This window comes from Arachis duranensis, chromosome 4, assembly GCF_000817695.3.
Source record: "Arachis duranensis cultivar V14167 chromosome 4, aradu.V14167.gnm2.J7QH, whole genome shotgun sequence".
Classification (NCBI taxonomy): Eukaryota; Viridiplantae; Streptophyta; class Magnoliopsida; order Fabales; family Fabaceae; genus Arachis; species Arachis duranensis.
In genome coordinates this window covers 108487813-108494119 of record NC_029775.3, presented here as the reverse complement: position 1 = coordinate 108494119, position 6307 = coordinate 108487813, and the positions used below count along the sequence as shown (strand labels likewise).

Below are 6307 nucleotides of genomic sequence, written 5' to 3'. Positions count from 1 at the left end.
GTGCAACAGGACATAACTACAAGACAAAGGCGCTCCATCTGACCCCAACTGAAAACCTAAGACAAAGAAGGCCAAGAAGGATTCCATATCTCAATCATTGGCAGTCCTTCCACTGTCACAGTCAGCTCCAACTAATAGTGTAAGTAATTTGCTGAGGGAGTAATCTGTCTGATTTCTTAATGGTTAGGGATATATGTGTCTGATTACTGTATGCTAAGGAATGTATGTGTCTATTTACTATATGGACGGGATGCTCCTACCACCCAAAGTACTCCATCTAGTCAGAATCATAATATACCTAGTCAACAACTCATGCCTGCTGTAAGTTAATGAATTTTCTATGTGAATTATTGATTAATTAATGACTAATTTGTCTAATTTTTATGACTCCTTGAAATTCTTGTCAACCCAGGTCTCAACCCAGGTCTCAAGTGGTGTCACCCCAGGTCCTTCCAACCCTGTGGCAGCAACACCAGTGGCATCCCAAGTCAGGCCAGGTCTAGTGACCGAAGGACACCGTTTAGGCCTCCACTCTAAGTTTCATCTACAACCCACCAAAAAACTCAAACAGTTCCATCACAGATGAGGCCCAAGTAAAAGATATTCAAGCCACCAGCTCCACTATGTCCCAGTCCACTCCCACCTCCAAGTCAGCCAAATCCACCACAATCTCAATCTCATCGTGCTCCACATCCACATCAACCTTCAGTTGGCCCTTATCCAACTGGCCCACATCCACCTCAAGTTATCCCAAGACCAAGTGCAATAGCTACCCAGGAGAAATTAGTAGCAGCAAGCATGACCACCACTAGACTATTCAAATTCATCCCTAATTCACCTTCCATCATACCAAAGAAGTGAAGACGGTGTGACTTTGGACATTCCATTATGCCTTGTAATAGCTTTTAGTAAATTTGGTATTGCATTTTGGTTGATACTTATTTCTGGACATCCTTGAATTAGGATCTGTATTTTGTTTTTGAGTCTTACTTTTATCATGTTAAGCTTCATCAAACTATATACTTTAGGAGACTTGTTCATTTTGGGAAGCTTTCATTTGTGAAGTTTATGAAACTCTGGCTAAGACAAACTTGTTTATGTTATTGAACATCAACTTTCAAAGTTTATGTATGCAACTATTAAGTCTAATTCTTTAACGTTTTCATGTTTCTTTAGATATTCAAAATATAACTTGAACATACTAATATTATAACTTGAGTTGCATTTAGATTACAGGATCCATATATAGCCAAAATGGCATGTTTCAATACACAAGAAAAATGTAAGACCCCTAAATTTTTAAAAGTTATTAATAAATTATTATGATGTATTATATTTATTTAAGATTGCATTTTAGATATTTTTATATAAAAATTGAGTAAACTCTTAGTTATTATTTAGAATTTTTATAATTGAAAAATAATGAGTAATTTATATGCCTTAATTTTAACATATAGATTTTAAACTTATTTTATAAATAAAGGAAGATTAATTTATTTATCTCCAATTTTTACTAAATTGATATTTAATTGAAAATTATTTAAAGATTATTAATTAGAAGATAATTTTAAAGATAGATATTTTATATTTAATTTAATTTTTATTATTATCCTACTTTTTATTTATTTTATAAAATTACACTACTATACCTAAATTTTAATAAAAATATCAAACCTAATCCTAATTTTATTTAAACCTAATTTTTATCATAACCCTCACTTTTGCCCTCCTCACCACCGCCACTCGCACACGCACTTCAGGAACAGAAAAGAAAAGAAGAGAGTGAGACCCGAGAGAGAGAGAGAGAGAGCTGAACGGAAGAGAGAGGGAGATCCAGGGGAGGTGCCGCTGGACCAGAGCCGCCGCTGGGAGGGTCCTTGCCGCTGCCGCCATAGCCACGTAGTCGTCGTCTGGTCGTCATCGTCGTCGCGCTCACCAGAACCGAGGCAGAGAGCAGTGCCGAGAGGGAGCCCGTCAACCCTATCGCCGCCGTTTGTCCTTGCTGCGGCCAGCTGCGCCGTCGCGAGGGAGAGACGCGCGAGAGAAGGGTCGATTCTATGACCACCGCCGCGCCGTACTCCACGCCGTCGCCGCCGTTCGCACCGTCAGCCTCGCGTAGAGCAACCATGGCCGTCGAGGGTCCATCCACGCCGTTGCTGAAGCTTGAACGCTGTCGCAACCAGCAACCACCGCGTGCCATCGTCTTCAGATCTGCTGCCATTGGTGCGGAGCTCGGTCATCCTCGCTGTAGGAATTTGTCGCCGAAGGAGGGGAGGTGATGGTGGTGGAAGTTACTGTTCTGCCCTGCTCACTGAACGGTGCCAGAAAATTACGGCTACAGCTGCTAGAGGATGCCCCTGCAGCTGCCAAATCCTATTTCACTCCAATTTCGGTTCCGGCTCTGGTTTGTCTATGCCTGGTTTTGTTCTCCTGAATCTCGAAGCCGCCATCCTCTTGGTAAGCATTTTTTATTTCCGGAATCTTTGAAATTAGCATTCTGGTATAAGTTGTTAGAAATTCTGAGCTACTGGTATCGTAGGGTTGAGTTCTGATGACTTCATGTCAAAATTAAGGTTGTTGCTGAACCATTAGAGCTTCCGGCCGCTATCAGAGCGGCTGTCCGGTCAATTTAGAAACTGCTTCTGTGTCGTTTGATTCTGTTTATCGTGGTGAGATTATTCGGTTCCGTTCTTGTTTATTACAATACTCTATTATCAATTATGTTCTAATATCGCTATACATTCCATGTTAATTCTAAATTATGTCAGATATGTGATTGTTGGGATTTCTGCAGTTGCTGCCGATTAACATGAGAATAAGGATTTAATGGGTTTAATTATGCAACTTGCGACTAATCGAGGTAGGAGTTTTTCTTAAGATTTATTTTATATTACAGAGTTGTTATAAATAGATATTGATGCAAAAATATATCTCTGTGATTATGTTTGTCCTGTGAATATGGTTGCTTGATTTCTTGAGTGAAGTATGGTTGTTGATAAGAAAAAGGTTTGAAAAGTTATTTATTTGATTATTATGAAAAGTGGTTTTTCTTGGTTTGGAGTTAAAGTGGTTTGATTTTAAGTCGGTCTGATTTTACAAATGATCTAATACTTGAGTTGGTTTGACTTTAAAAAGAGTTTTATTATTGGAATTGGTCTGATTTGAAAGTAATTTGATATTGGAACTAGTTGATTTCTGAAAAATGTTTGAGATTTGGAAATGGTTGAGAAAAAGATTTGAGAAATGTTTGGATGGGACCCGAAAAAGGCGGCAGAATTCGAGTTTTAGAGGAGATGCTGCCGAAATTTTATAAAATTAGAAGTTTCATTGAAAGTAGTTATTTTAAAAGGTTTTAAGTATTATATGTTTTAAAATTACCTCATTTATCAAAGGAAGAATTATGTTTTGAATTGGGATTGTTAATGAACAGAATGGAATGAAGGATGATGAGGATTTTCTTTAAAATATGGTTTTTGAATGAATTTGAAAATGAGATCTGGATTGATAAATGATGATGATGATGATGAGAATGTTGAGATATGGATTGAGAATATTGAAATATGTTCTTTGAATTATTCATTTGGCTTATAAATTTGAAATATCTGAGATACAAGGTTCTCTGGATTAAGTGTCGTGGCTTGCCACCACGTGTACTAGGTTGAAAACTCGATACTCTGTTGACCCTACAACGTAAGTGTGGCCGGGCACTATATAAATTCTCGGGAATGTTACCCCCATTGAGTAATATTTGATTATTTGAGAAAAAGCTATGCATAGACTCTTGGGAATGCACGTCGGGGGACAGTCTAAGGACAATTCAGACTTGTCGGGTTGGCTGGATAATCGACAGATGAGCCTCATCAGCCATAGGATAGGCATGCATCATATGCATTTGTATGCTTTGCTTGAATTTGAACTTGTTTTGGTTTGCCTAATTGCTAAACTGTTCGTAACTGCTACTTGAACTATTTGCTATAACTGCTGCCTACTTGTGCCTTCCTTGTCTGCCTTGCCTGTGTTTGTCCTGGCGTGCTACATTTGAGATTGAACTTTGGTGCTGAATTAGTGATTGTGTTGTTTGATTGCGTGGTTGGTTTCTGATTGAGATTTTCTTGTAAGAAAGGAAAGGTTTCAGATCTCTAAAGGATTAAACATTATTTTTTTTGAAAAGGTTTTGAATGATTACCTATTGGTTTTTAAAAGATTCATAAGGCAATGATAATCACTGAGCTTGAAAATAGTTTTCCTATTAAATATCTTCTTATGACAACTTTGAAACTCTATGGTGAGACCGTGTGGTTAGGTTCTCACCCCCTACAGCTTTACCTTTTCAGGAACCGAATGAAGAAGCATTAAGAAGAGTTATACTGCGATTGGTTTATAAGAAGTTTGTATTAATTAGATTATCTTCTTCCCTCGCCTTTGTTATTACAAGTTTGTAAGAGGGGTAAGAATTGTATGGTTTATATGTATATTATATTGAGAGTTATTATGTAAGGAGTCTTGTATATGAATCTATGGTTGTTTGTATTTTTATATTAGATTAAGTTTTTATTTTTGGTTTTCAAAGAAATCAGCGATACAACGTCGAGTCACAGGCTCCTATTTTAGTATTTAGTATGTAAAGTAGTCATAATACTTCTTGCTATCAGAGTAGCGCAGCCGGAAGCGTGACTTATGATAGTGAGGGTGTTACAAAAAACTTAGAACAACTCATTCTCTATCATGATTTCTATAATTCATCTCTCAAGCAATAGATGCATAAAAAGCAACACAAACAACACATATAATTACACTAATACACTAAGCTAATGGGTTTTTCTTCTTCTCCAAAGCAATAATCTTCTCCTCCAAAACAGACATTTTATGATCCAATTCCTCTTCCTCCTCTATAACTGCAACATGTTTCTTACCCAAATGTCTCATATTAGAGATGCAACAATTGCTTCCTATTTGGCAAGATGCTCATCGACCCAAACAAAAAATTTGCAATGACGTTCTTTTTTCTGTCAAAATTCCCAAAATCATCTACTGTCTACAACCATTTCAGATCAAACCAAAACAAATTTTTTAACTTACCTTATAGAATGGACAATTCAAGAAGATTCTGTTAGGGTTGCTAATGGTCCTCGACATATACATTATTGCATAAACTCCACACTCCAGCATGATGAGCACATGGAACTGAGTTTGAGGCAGAATTTTCTTGTCTTATTCCACTTACGCTTCTTCTTGAGGTTGATGATGCTCCTTAGTAGCCATTGTTGAAGTATGTAAAACTCCTCTCATCACCACCAGCCACCAGCCTAAACAAATATACCAAATAAATTTGAGGATTAGGGCAACACACAAAATGCAAATGACGTTGCATTGAGAGACATGAACTTCTTTGTCCATTTTTCAAAAGCTCCCTTCCACTAACGTGCCACGTGGGCAGCCATAATGCCAGGTAAACAGAACGGGAGTCACGTCAGACTTTTTCGTTGAGTCTGATGGAGACATTTGGACGGAGAAACTGATCCGTCCAACTTTTAAGGACGTCAGAGACTTAAAAATATTTTTTAATGGTCAGAGACAAAAATGTCCGTAGAATAAAAGGTTAAAGACCTATTTGTCTTTTTTTCATTTTTTTATAGATATGAGATGAATGATATATTTTAATATAATAATTTTCAATATTTTTTAAATTGTAAAAGCTAAAAAAATGATTGGATCTAATTTTTATATCTCAAATTTTTTATTTTTTATTTTTTTGAAGTAGAAATCATCAAAAAGTCCGATTTCAGAACTTAAAAGGTTTAATTTTTGTACCCAAAATTTGAAGGATCTGAATTTTGTACTTCTCAAAAATTAAAATCTCATTTTTATACTCTAAAATAAACAATATTACATTTGAAATTAATACCTCAGTAGTTCATAATTCAAAAAATAATCTTGTCAGCCTAAAATAAAAAATAAAAACAGGTTTTCGGGATATATATCTATATCTATATAGAATAATGTAAGAATTGAGAACAAAAAAGAACAATGTGAGAATTATTCAATATTTTTGCTCTTGCAATATCTTGTTGGAATAAAGATTTTCTCATCACTGGAATGTATTATAGCAGAATATCATGTCATTTCACATTAATTATTTTATTATCTCATTCCTTCTTTTTTGGTTTGGATCGTATTGAAATACAAAACCTATAACATATAGATATTTGTTCAGGAAATAAGATTAGATTATTCTCATAGTAGAACATAAATGTACAGAATTAGAATATAAAGTTGTGATATGATGCACGGACATTGACACGGATAC

The 6307-nt window shown here is 35.9% G+C and overlaps 1 long non-coding RNA gene across 2 annotated transcripts; it reads left to right on the top strand.

Annotated features, from left to right (window-relative positions):
• The first annotated feature begins 1774 nt into the window (after positions 1–1774).
• LOC110280230 (uncharacterized) lies at positions 1775–4933 on the top strand. Of its 2 annotated transcripts, XR_002374495.2 has the most exons (4): positions 1775–2457; positions 2574–2669; positions 2795–2860; positions 4335–4933. It is a non-coding gene; the product is annotated as an uncharacterized LOC110280230 (long non-coding RNA). The 2 variants fall into 2 exon arrangements; XR_008008271.1 differs by having other exon boundaries at positions 2574–2860.
• Positions 4934–6307: the final 1374 nt, after the last annotated feature.